The sequence below is a fragment of the Barbus barbus genome (genome assembly GCF_936440315.1).
Source record: "Barbus barbus genome assembly, chromosome: 44".
Taxonomy (NCBI): Eukaryota; Metazoa; Chordata; class Actinopteri; order Cypriniformes; family Cyprinidae; genus Barbus; species Barbus barbus.
The window spans coordinates 7,937,218-7,950,238 of NC_136722.1; the positions used below are offsets into that span (position 1 = coordinate 7,937,218).

At 39.2% G+C, this 13,021-nt stretch overlaps 1 protein-coding gene across 1 annotated transcript in view; it reads right to left on the reverse strand.

Annotated features, from left to right (window-relative positions):
• LOC306863582 (metallophosphoesterase 1) overlaps positions 1-13,021 on the reverse strand; it is a 92,042-nt gene that overhangs the window by 35,015 nt on the left and 44,006 nt on the right. The gene's annotated exons all lie outside the window — the stretch shown is intronic.

The following is a 13,021-nucleotide window of genomic DNA, read 5'->3' on the forward strand; positions in this document are numbered from 1 at the left end:
TGTGCTCAATTGAACAAAGAGACCTTGTGGTACGCGCAACTGAGGATGACCTTTCCGTTTTAGAAATACAAATACTTAGTTGAAATCAAAAGTTTATATACACCTTGCAGAATCTGCAAAATGTTAATTATTTTACCAAAATAAGAATTATACAAAACGCATGTTTTTGTTTATTTAGTACTGACCTGAATAAGATGCTTCACATAAAAGATGGATTACACTTTATTTTGATAGTCCACTTTAGACATTCTACTAACTATAAGTAACTTTGCAACTACATGTCAACTAAATCTCATTAATTTGCAACTACATGTCTACTAACTCTCGGAGTAGATTGTTAGGTTTAGGGTTAGTAGAATAGGTTGACACATACTTGCAAAGTTTATCATAGTATGTTGTACGTTGTGGACCCATCAAAATAAAGTGTTAGAAGATATTAAGCAGACAATCTACTAATACTCTAATGACTGGTAGCTGACATGTAGTTACAAAGTTACTTACTGTTAGTAGAATGTCTAAAGTGGACTATCAATTAGGGCTGCCACTAACGACTTTTTGTATTTCGAATAATCTATCGACTAATTTATCTGTTAATCAATTCATCGAAACGATTAATTTCCCACAAAAAATTCAACAATTTTACTTAGAAATTTGGATTTCATTTGGTTTAATAAAATATTATGAAATCCTTTTTTAAAGCAAAAGTAAAGTGCAACATAGAGTGCAAGAAGCAAGTGTCCGTCTCATAGCCCAAATCACTGAAATCAAAGTTCAGTATTATAATGTAAGAATGACAACATATCCACGTGTTGTGGTCTACTAATAATAAAATTATAATTTAAAAAAAAAAACTTTTTAAAGGAGTATTTACCAGAAATATTATTTAACAGAATTTATTTAGGAGAAAAATGTAAAGTTGCAGAATGCATAGCAGACTGTTGTCACTCAATGGCTGGATGTTTAAGTGATGCCCGCAGAATAACAGGTTCATAGACAATTGGAAGAATTTTTGGGGCAGACCTGACCTGTTGAAAAGAGATGGTCTTCATCCCTCTTGGGGTGGTGCCACACTTCTCTCTAGAAATATGGCACATAGTCTTAGAGTTCGTACTTGACTAACTGGGGCCCAGGTCAGGAAGCAGACAGACTGGTTAAACCGACCGTCTGCTAGCCGCCTCACGTCACAGAAATCAGTTAATTCTCAGCACATAGAGACTCTTTCACCTAGATATCACACTATAGAGACTGTGTCAGATAGGATGTAGGGCACCTTGTCTCAAAAAAATGTATTTATTGCAGCTCATAAAAATACCACCCCCCACCCATAACTGGACACCTGTTTGGACATCTGTTTTGTACACCCCCACCCGTCTAAGTGGCCATCTGTTTCATCCACCCCGGTGATCTTAAGGAATTTATGACAATGTGTGTGTGGGGCCAATGTTATGCGGTTTAAACTTTAAATGGAGAAATTGTGTTAAATGGGATAAAGAGAGATTTTCATTAAAGTGTTTTCACATACATATCAAGAAAAAAGATCAAACATGAATGAATGAATGAATAATGCATTTATATAGCGCTTTAATGTGTATTGCTGTACACCCAAAGCGCTTTACAATCATGTGGGGGGTTTCTCCTCTACCACCACCACCTCTACCAAACATGTACGTAAAACGTACAACGCCTGTTTTTTCCCCCTACAAGTCAAGATGTGCTAGTGTTGTTAAAACAGTTTTAGGAAAAACGTAGAAACTAAAACAAAAAAAGCATTAAATACGCTAGTTTTTCTATCATTAGAATTTAAAACTAGTTAGTTTGACAAAGTTAAAAAGAAGAAGAGGTGAGCGCGTTCGTTTATCTATTCAACCTAAAGCTTTTCACTTTAAAGGTTACACAAGTTTTCTTCTAAACAAACGCCCACAGGAAAAATGTTGTTTTGTTTTATTTTATTTAAGTGTCATAAGTCCTTTATTTACTCATTGATTTTGTCAATCTTAAAACTTCTAGTGTGCTATGTCAGTTAAAATACACATGTGTGAGAACAAACTGAAATGAAAGCAAATGTTTTGGATTTTCAGTCATAATTAGACGGCTAAACTTTTTTTACAACATCTTACGAAATGTAAATATTTTGTCTCACGCAGAGCGACGAAATGAGAAAGTTAGCTGTGCTTCTGGCCGTATGATCAGTGAAACGTTTTTATCTGATCAAGAGTAAATTATCTAAAGTTTCTGGGATTCGACTCATTTGCAATCTAATGAGTTTTTGAGGGGATCTGGCATCGTAAACTTTGTTAGAACGTGAGGTAAAAAGTTAATTGATCAAAACAGATCATCTTTCTAAGATGTTCAACGATCAAAGGACATCCGTGTTAACCATTTTATGACGTGCACCTGTGCGTGTGAACTGTCAAAAGTTTAGACAGAAGTTCACTAACTGGTCAAAGGATGTGTGCCCTATTCAAGCTTTTATGACACATCTGGTGAAGTTAGGTAAAGTTGAGAATTGAGTATTTATAATGAATTTATAATTATTCGAATGTGGCTTTAAACTGATGTTCAAGTTGAGATGAGATAGATGAAGTCGATAACCACAAACCTAAATAAATAGGGAGGGTCAAGGTGATTGTTTTAATAAGATGGTCTGCGCTGTAGGAAAACGTTGTTTAATTTACTTAATTTTACTTAGTTTTGTTATTTCTTTTTTTTACTCATATATTTTTCAACCCTCAACACAAACACTGCAAATTGTTACATCCATAGGGACATAAGTTATTCTGTTTTGTATGATTTAATTAACAGTTGTGTTTCCTGTGTGTGTGTAGACTGTGATCTTGGGTGCTTCTCAATTCTTATTTGTGCATCCTCGTTTCCTTTCCTTGCGTCCTTTCCTCGCATCTTAGCTCCACCCCTTCAGGATACGAGGGAAGGATGCACATAAAAGACGCGAGGATGGAGGAATTGAATCAAGTGAAATGATATATCCTCGCTCCCTTTAGCATCACTTTAGAGCGTCATCAGCTGCGCAAAATGGATCTGCCCTTATGTTGTTAAAGTTTGTTTTTTAAGACTTTCAAAATAAACATTAATAAAGCAAGATGCCCTGTTGAAATATATGACATGTATGGTTTATTTAAATTGCAAAGGTAAAATATAAATTAAAAATGATTACAACAGATGAGAAGGGGGAGGAGAATTTACACGTGCGTCAGGTTTTTCGATGAAAAAGACTTCCGCATAGGATACACCTGTGTATCCTCGCTCATAGCTCCTTTGGAAGGCTCCTCACTCCTCGTTCCTCGCGGTGCAATTAGAGAATTGAGATGTCCTTCAAGATGGCTAAGCTCGATCGGTTTCCGGGTCATAGGATGGAGGACGGAGGAGTGAGGAAGCGAGGAGGGATATTGAGAAGCACCCCTTGTCTCTCTTACTCCTCCTGCTCTCTCTCTCTGCTTGACAGGCTAATGAGTGCCACCTGACTCCTGTTTTGAGCTCGTTAGCTGGAGTATAAAGGAACCTGCAGAGCTGCAGTCTAGGCAGAGAGGCTGAGGTGTTCCGTCCTTACAGCTACCATCTTCCAGTCCCAGTCTCGTGACTTAAGCTGTTGTTTAACTCTTGCATACCTAAGTGTTTGTTGAGTGCTTTACCTGTATGTTGAGTGCTTTACCTGTAGTGTTAAGGTAAAGTTGTTGAGAGTAGCAGAGTGTTTCAGCTTTTTCTTTTGTAATTGCTTAAGTGGAACATTTTTGTAGGGAGGTGGATGCCATTTATTTTAGAAATTACCTTTTTTTTCTCCTGTGTTTGAGATGGAGAGGAAGTCAGGGAAGTATCTCTGTATTTTATTTTATTTATTTTTTGATAGGTAAGTTATTTCTTAAAACCTTAGTCAGAGGGATCTTTTGTTTATTGTTTTGGCCTTTTCCCCTCCTGAAGCCTTTTAAGTTTTTCCACATTCTGTTAAATAAAATACCTCTGTTAATTTGCTTAAACTGGTGTTGCTGAGCTTTCTTGTGTACCAGCCCTGGGACTTGGAGACAGCAGTTCTTTCTTTAATATAGAGATAGTAAAAGAAGAGAAAAAGCAAGTGATTAAGGATTATTTGTTTGAACAGCTTGTGTACAATGGTATTTTACCAGAAGTTTATGAACAGCCTGCAGTTACGACGAATGCCGTGGCTGAAGAGGTTGCTTCTGGTGTAAATACCACTGAAAGTGCGAACTTTGATCCAGCCTTATCTATTCGTCTAAAATAATTAGACCTTGAAGTTAAAAAGCAGGAGAATGAGAATTTACATTTAAAACTTAGAGTGGTAGCGGTAGAAACTGATAGAGGTTAAACTCCGTACTCTAGCATTACGGTCGGCGGAGGTGAGCAGGAAACCTATCCCTGCTCCGCACTCCAGACCTCCCTCTGTTTCTTCTCCTCCTGCACCCGTAATCTCACATATAAGGGATGCTCAGGAATTTGATGTCACTAAATACATCAAGCTTGTGCCTCCCTTTCGCGAGTCTGAGGTTAATCAAGAGATTTGCGCGTCATTACCAATTGAGCAGTCTCTCGATTATAGTATCCTTAAAACCGCTGTTCTTAGAGACTATGAACTAGTCCCTGAAGTGTATCGCCAAAAGTTTCGAGTGCATGCAAAGTCAGAGAGACAGACGCATGTAGAATTTGCGAGAGAGAAAAGAGTAATGTTTGAAAAATGGTGTCTCTCCAGTAAAACCACTACTTTTGAGCAATTGCAAGAATTGATCTTACAGGAGGATTTTAAAACCTGTCTTCCCGGAGGTGTCGTCGTTCATTTAAACGAACAAAAAGTAACTTCATTGTTGAATGCTGCTGTGTTAGCAGATGAGTTTGTTTTGAAGCACCGCAATGTGTCTCCGTCTGGCGTCAAAAAGTAACGGAAATAGGGACAAGTTTGCCTCTTCAGGTGGAAGAGACAAATGTTCCTGTTTTTATTGTCTTGACCAAGGTCATCTGATTGCTGAGTGCCAAGCTTGGAAAAAGAAAATACTGAGGCTAAAACCAAAAAGGCTGCGTTAGTGCAAACCATGTCTGTAATTATGGATGAATCTATGCAACCTTTTCTCCTTTCTGGCACTGTTTCCTTGTCTGATACTGAGCAGCAGTCTGTTGTGATTTTGCGTGACACTGGCTCAACGCAGTCCTTTGTCTTTAAATAATTACTGCCCTTCTCGAAAAGCTCGTACACTGGCACGGATGTTTTAATTTGTGGTATTGAAATGGGGTGTGATAGTGTTCCTCTCCATCAAGTACACTTAAAATCTGATTTTGTGACTGGATTAGTTAATCTCGGGGTGCGGGAGCAGTTGCCGTTTGAAGGGGTGCGTCTCCTACTGGGAAATGACCTGGCAGGTGGTCAAGTTTTTCTCAGACCTATCGTAGGGAACGACGGTAAAGCTGATGATACATCTAATCTTTCCCAAGAATTGCCGTCTACATTTCCTGTGAAGTGAAGTGACCCATACTCGGAATTCGTGCTCTGCATTTGACCCATCCAAAGTGCACACACAAAGCAGTGAACACACACACCGTGAACACACACCCGGAGCAGTGGGCAGCCATTTATGCTGCGGCGCCCGGGGAGCAGTTGGGATTCGGTGCCTTGCTCAAGGGCACCTCAGTCGTAGTATTGAGGGTGGAGAGAGCGCTGTACATTCACTCCCCCCACCTACAATCCCTGTCGGCCCGAGACTCAAACCCGCAACCTTTGGATTACGAGTCCGACTCTCTAACCATTAGGCCACGACTTCCCATCCCCGCTCCGTGTGTGCAGTGACCCGAGCACAGTCCAAAAAGTTTGAAGACATTGTAAATCTTACTGACTCATTCTTACAAGTGCCCTTTGAACCTCTCAAATGTGAGTTAATGGTAAAGCCTGAGTTTGGGGAAGGGGTTTATGTAAATAACCCACATGGGACTCTTGGTGTTGACCGAGATCAGCTAATTACTGCACAAAAGGCAGACCCATCTATTACTTCATGTTTTGATGCTGCCCTTGACTGTAAGAAAGTGCCCGAAGCTAGAATTGCCTACTACTGTGATAACTGGGTGTTAATGAGGAAATGGAAGCCAGAGGATGATGCTTCTGACTGCCGTGAAGTTCACCAAGTCGTCCTTCCTGCTGCTTATCGTCCACAAGTGTTGAAGCTTGCCCATGAAAATGTACTTGCAGGGCATTTGGGTGTCAATAAAACCTTTCACCGTATAACAAAGTACTTCTTTTGGCCAAAGTGCAAGTCCTCAATAGCAGAGTTTTGCAAAACTTGTGAGATATGTCCGAGGTCTGGCAAACCAAACCAGAAGGTCAGTGGTTACCAGTATGTGTTGACCATCATGTGCACCGCAACCAGGTTCCCTGAAGCAGTTGCTTTGAGCACAATTAAGTCCCCTGCTGTGATTAAGGCTCTTGTGAAGTTTTGTACTACGTTTGGGTTACCCAAAGAGATCCAAACAGATCAAGGATCAAACTTTACCTCAAAGAAATTCAGGCAAATGTTAGTTGAAATGGGAGTGTCGCACAGCATGTCAAGTGCATATCATCCTGAGTCGCAGGGGGCCCTGGAGCGGTATCATCAGACCTTAAAAGCCATGATTCATGCATACTGTTGAAACTGGGAGAGAGTGGGATGAGGGGCTTCCTTTCCTTCTGTTTGCCACTCGTGAGTCTGTGTAGGAATCAACCGGGTTTAGTCCCGCTGACCTTGTGTTTGGCCACATGGTTCGCGGCCCGATGAAAATGCTGAGTGAACGGCTGCTTTCTGAGAATCGTTCGCCTGTGTCAGTGTCAGTATATGTCAGTTCTTTCAAAGAACATCTGCATCGTGCCTGGGACATTGCAAAAAGGCATTTAAGTGCTACCCAGTTAAAAATTAAGTCACGATTCGACAAGAAGACGGTTAGTAAGTTCAACCCTGGTGATCTTGTCCTTGTCCTTTTACCAGTTCTGTGTTTGCAGCAAAGTTTTCAGGCCCATATACTGTTGAAAGAAAACTGAGTGACACTGATTATGTGATTGCCACCCCAGACCGGAAAAGACGTAAACTGGGGTGGTGATGGCGCAGTGGATAAGACACATGCCTTTGGTGTGAGAGACCCGGGTTCGAATCCACTGTGAGACACCAATGTGTCCCTGAGCAAGACACTTAATCCCCTAGTTGCTCCAGTGGCGTGCGACCTCTGACATATATAACAATTGTAAGTCGCTTTGGATAAAAGCGTCAGCTAAATGAATAAATGTAAATGTAAAATGTAAATGTAAACTCGTCTGTCACATAAATATGTTGAAAAGATATCTGAAACGTGGTGGGGAAACGTACAACTCTACTCCAAGTGTTACCTCTGTAGCTGCGGTCTCGACTGCCAGTTATTGTCTTGCCGAAGATGGCTTGATAGACAAAGTTCCTGTCAGCTCAAGTGGAAAGCTTCAATAAATTCAGTGATTCTGCAAAACTTGCCTAATACTCTTCCCTATCTTACAGTCTGCCAACATAAAGAACTTCTACAGCTAATAACCAAGTACCTTCACTGTTTGCTGATGTACCAGGCAGAACTTCAGTGCTGACCCATGATATTGATGTGGGTGATTCTCTGCCAGTTAAACAGCATGCCTACAGAGTGAACCCAAATAAACGCGCAATAATGGAGGAGGTGGAGTACATGATACATCATGATATTGCCGTGCCCAGTCAGAGCCCATGGAGTTCCCCCGGTTTACTGGTGCCAAAGACTCATCTTTTCGATTCTGCACAGACTATCGCAAGGTGAATAAAATCACCAAGGCTGACTCGTTCCCGTTGCCACGAGTGGATGATTGTGTAGACTGGGTGGGCTCCGCTAACTTTGTCGAAATTAGACCTCCTTAAGGGCTACTGGCAAGTCCCCCTAACTCCCGTGTCTCTGAAATTTCCGCATTTGTAACACCAGATCATTTCATGCAGTACAACGCTCTAGCTTTTGGTATGCGAAATGCCCCCGCTACCTTTCAACGCCTAATGCAGAGGGTCCTAGCAGGTGTCGCACATTGTGAGGTCTACATCGATGTTGTTGTCTATTCGAGCACATGGGAAGAGCATGTTAAAACACTTGAGAGTGTATTCGATAAGTTGGCTGCAGCGTCACTAACTTTAAATGCTGCCAAATGTGAATTCGGAAAAGCAGCAGTCACTTATCTGGGGAAACAAGTGGGTCAGGGATGTTTGAGACCTGTGGTTGCCAAAGTGGAGGCTATCTTACAGTTCCCTACCCCCAGCAATAAGTGTGAGTTGCGCCGATTTCTCGGTATGGCAGGTTACTACAGAGGGTTTTGCAGAAACTTCTCTGCAGTAGTTTCCTCACTCACTGATCTCTTGAGCAGTAGCCGAAAGCTCATCTGGGATTGTGAATGTTCCCTAGCTTTTAATGCAGTGAAAGACCTGTTGTGTAATGCACCTGTGCTCTTGGCCCCTAACTTTGGAAAGTCATTCAAATTGCAAGTGGATGCCAGTGCCACGGGGGCAGGTGCAGTGTTATTACAGGAAGATGAACATGATATTGATCATCCGGTGTCCTATTTCTAAAAGAAGTTTATGTCCTATCAGAAGCAATATAGCACCATCGAGAAAGAGGCTCTTGCTCTTACTTGCGCTTCAACACTTTGTCTACGTAGGAGGTAGTGCTGTCCAGGGCCGATAGTACTGAAATTTAAGCGTTATACATGTTACTCTGTTTTGAGCTTGTTAGCTGGAGTATAAAGGAACCTGCAGAGCTGCAGTCCAGGGAGAGATGCTGAGGTGTTCCGTCATTACAGCTACCATCTTCCAGTTCCAGTGTCGTGACTTAAGCTGTTGTTTAACTCTTGCATACCTAAGTGTTTGTTGAGTGCTTTACCTGTATGTTGAGTGCTTTACCTGTAGTGTTAAGGTAAAGTTGTTGAGAGTAGCAGAGTGTTTCAGCTTTTTCTTTTGTAATTGCTTAAGTGGAACATTTTTGTAGGGAGGTGGATGTCATTTATTTTAGAAATTACCTTTTTTCTCCTGTGTTTGAGATGGAGAGGAAGTCAGGGAAGTATCTCTGTATTTAATTTTATTATTTTTTTTGATAGGCAAGTTATTTCTTAAAACCCTAGTCAGAGGGATCTTTTACATTTACATTTATGCATTTAGCAGACGCGTTTACCCAAAGCGACTTACATTGCATTCAAGTTACAGTTTTTACATTTTATCAGCTTTTGCTTTCCCTGGGAATCGAACCCATGACCTTGGCGTTGCTAGCGCCATGCTCTGCTATTTGAGCTACAGGAAAGCCATTTTCTTTTGTTAAATGCCATAAGTATTTTCCACATTCTGTTAAATGAAATACCTCTGTTAATTTGCTTAAACTGGTGTTGCTGAGCTTTCTTGTGTACCAGCCCTGGGACTTGGAGATGGCAGTTCTCTCAGCCTCTCCCCACCGTTTTTTTATTTTTATTTGTTACACCCCTTTCACCCCTAGACTTTTAAAAGGGGTTCGTAACAAAATACAAACACACGCACACAAACACTCAACACATCTACACACAAACCACCATACAGTTCAATATTTAGACTTTTATGATGTCTCATTTCCTGTTATTTTGTTTCATTACCTGTGTCCTGTCCTGTTACTGTCCTTCTGTTGCACTGTGGAGCTTCTGTCACTACAACAAATTCCTTCTATGTGTAAACATACTTGGCCAATAAAGCTCATTCTGATTCTGATTCTGATTCTGATTCATACAAACCTTTTATAAATAAAAACTTTTAGAATCACACTGGGTAAGGTCATGAAAAGTAGCATGATTAAAGAATGATATAACTTTTGTTTTAAATAAGATTTTAGATCTTTCAAACCTAAAACCATGATCCTCTAGAGCAAGGATTAGAAGCAGTCAAATAGCCTGATGATAATGCACATGATAAATGGTTTTCTCACATGAGTAGATAACTCTTTGGATGTCTTTGTGACAAACACATTATTTTTAATTCAGAAAAGTTTTTGAAATGTATGACTGAACTTTTCTCATTTGACAGACCTACGTTTCAAATTATTTACCCGAGGTGTTTAACAGCCAGAGGGAATACATGTTGTTTTCTAATGTTCATGGGAACCTTCCTCACCTAAATTTCTCACCTAGAACACAAAATTTCTCACCTCTTTTGTAGGTATCACGTCATTTGAAATGGTTTACTAAAAGATTAAAGCATCAGCATCTGTGTTTTCAGCATGAAAGAACTGTACAAGGATGTTTAAACTATTATCGTCATTTCTTTTTGACCCTAATAAACTGGTAATGAATTTTCTATGGCAAGTGATACAACGTACAGTTCTCATACTATGTGCGTAAACAGCTGTGCTAAAACATTTATCAGTATTTTTCCATGATAACAGATTCTAAGAATAACAATCTTTTGTAAATTACATTTTTCTTACACCACTAGTTTTAGTCATATCAAGATTTCAGATGACCGTTCACAATTTGTTTGTTGGACTGTGTGTGTATTTAGGTGAAGACAGCTCTTTGTGAGCTGTCATCATAATAGGAATAAATGAAGATCATGAAATTAACAGTCTTTTCTCTTTGAGATATTTATTATTTATTTTATATATTTATTTTATATTTATTTGATATTTATTTTGTGTCTGTCCTCGTCCTCAATGTGCAAACATGTGAAGCATCAACGCGAAAATTAAGTCTTGCTAACCTTAAAACTATTACAACTGAAAAAAATCAAACTATTGCACTGAAATCTGCACATTCATTCAAGTTTGAACATGTTAAAATTTCTGCACTCTTGTAAAGAGTATCGATAAATTTCATCCATAACCTTTCGTACATTCAAGAGACAAAATCACTAAGAAAGAGAGTATAGCTAGACAAGAAAATGTTTATAATGCAGATAGAATTCAGTAAATCGGTTTCATAAATAGTGAAAGTTTGTTAAACGTGGATTTCTAAATGATATCTTTATTACTCCACTGGATTTAGTCATCTTGCTCAGATAGCAGATGACACAATTCACATTTTTTTATTCAAACTCTCTTACGCACACCCACACACACATATAGTATAATAAAACATAAGCACTCACAGATGTTAAGTATGTGTAAAACATATGCAAAGTTCAATATTACTGTTAAAAATTGTATAATAAAACAAACACTCGCATAAAAACAAACACACACACTAAAACAAACCCTATACAGTTAAACATTTAGAATATTATGATGTGTATTTGTTTTCATCTCTACAAGATGATGAAAAGCAGCATGAGTAAACAATGATATAACTTTTGTTTTAACAAATACGTTTTTAGATCTTTCAAACCTAAAACCATGATGCTCTAGTCTAAAGCAAGGATTAGAAGCAGGCAAACGATCCTCTGATTAACGCAAGACACTTACAGAGATTTTTGTTTATGAATTTGACCTATATTAGACTGAAAATTACTTGTCATAAGGTTGTTTGCAACAAAAGTAATTCTATAAGGTGCCCCAAATGTTTCTCAGAATCTTTACAACAGATTAGACTTTCTTTCTCACTTTAAAAATGGTATCAACCGCAGAGTTTAAATGTAACATTTTTTTCACAGTATAATGTTTTATTAAAATAAAAACAACTGGTCTATATAGGTTTATTTGACTAAGATTTGATCAAATAACTGATATAAGAAACATGCAAATACTCTAAGTCCATCTTATCACACCACAAACAGACGTGTCTGATGGTTTGTGATGACATAAATATCTTACTGATACAGATGTGTTAAGGTGTTAAGTATCTGGGAAAATAGTTTAAAAAGTAATCTTTTTTTAGCTTTCATGTAGGATTTGTCCACGCTCGAGTGGTTTTTGTGTAACAGAATCCTGAGACAAATGAAAATAGAATGCGTGAAAGGCTTTTCTCTTTAAGATATTTGTAATGACAGACTAAAAGCTTTATAAAACAATTGTGTGTGTGTGCGTTTCTCTCGTATATGTATACAGTAACCGGTGAGTACATGAAGCTGTATTAATACATGTAGGAAATTAATCCTTTCACAAATATTTATTTCATTAATTAGCTTTTAGGGAATCACTCTTAAGAGTTGATCTTCATATGATTAATTGATATTAATCAGAATGTCCAACTTATGCCTTGTTAACGACTTGTCCAGCAAGCATTAATCTCAGCAAGTTATTTCTTAACGCTTTGTTTATTTAATTCGTGGCCGACGATTAAAATAACCAAATAGTTAACCTAGTTCTCAGACTCATGAGCGTAGGTAAAACGCAATCTTTTTGGCAAATAATTACGACATGTAAAATTCATAGCACAGACAAGAGATTTCTTAATAAAGTCAAAGTTTTATTCACTAACTCTAATACACTACTGACTAGACAACACAAACAGACGATTTAACATACACACAAATGGGAGCGAGTTGTTTATATCTGAAGAGAGAGAGACTTAATGCTAGCTTTTCAACCTGAGGAAACTCATAGACAGAACTATGCTATATTTAAACAACAACAGAGAGGTATCCCGGTTTCAGTCAGTAAAGAGATTTTGCCTTACTTTGTCTTTTGCTTTCGGTTCAACTCAGTCTTTCCTTCAGTTCAAAGAGTCTTTTCTTCAGGTGATTTCCGTCCTTTGCTTTGGTCGAGACGGAACGCGTGTGGATTGGCTGCTCGGTAGGTCGTGTGATACGGTTGCTCTTCAGTGATTGGAGGATCTCGTTCTGACGTGATGAAGCTTTCAGGAAGTCTATTCAGGTCTTAGAAGTTTAACTTTGATCGCTGTGCAATGCCTTCGCCGTGATGTTAGAGACCAGAAGCGCTTTGCAGCGTGAGCAGAACGAGAGACTCGCGAGGCGTGTGTGGCCTCCTGTAGTTTTCAACTCCAACCGAACTTTCATGGTTGTGCATCCGTTTTAACGGGCCGATTTGGGGTCCGCCTTTTGGGCGCGTGGTCCAATCGCAAGTGTTGCTGTGGGCGGAGCCCCGCCCTGCACAGTTGCGT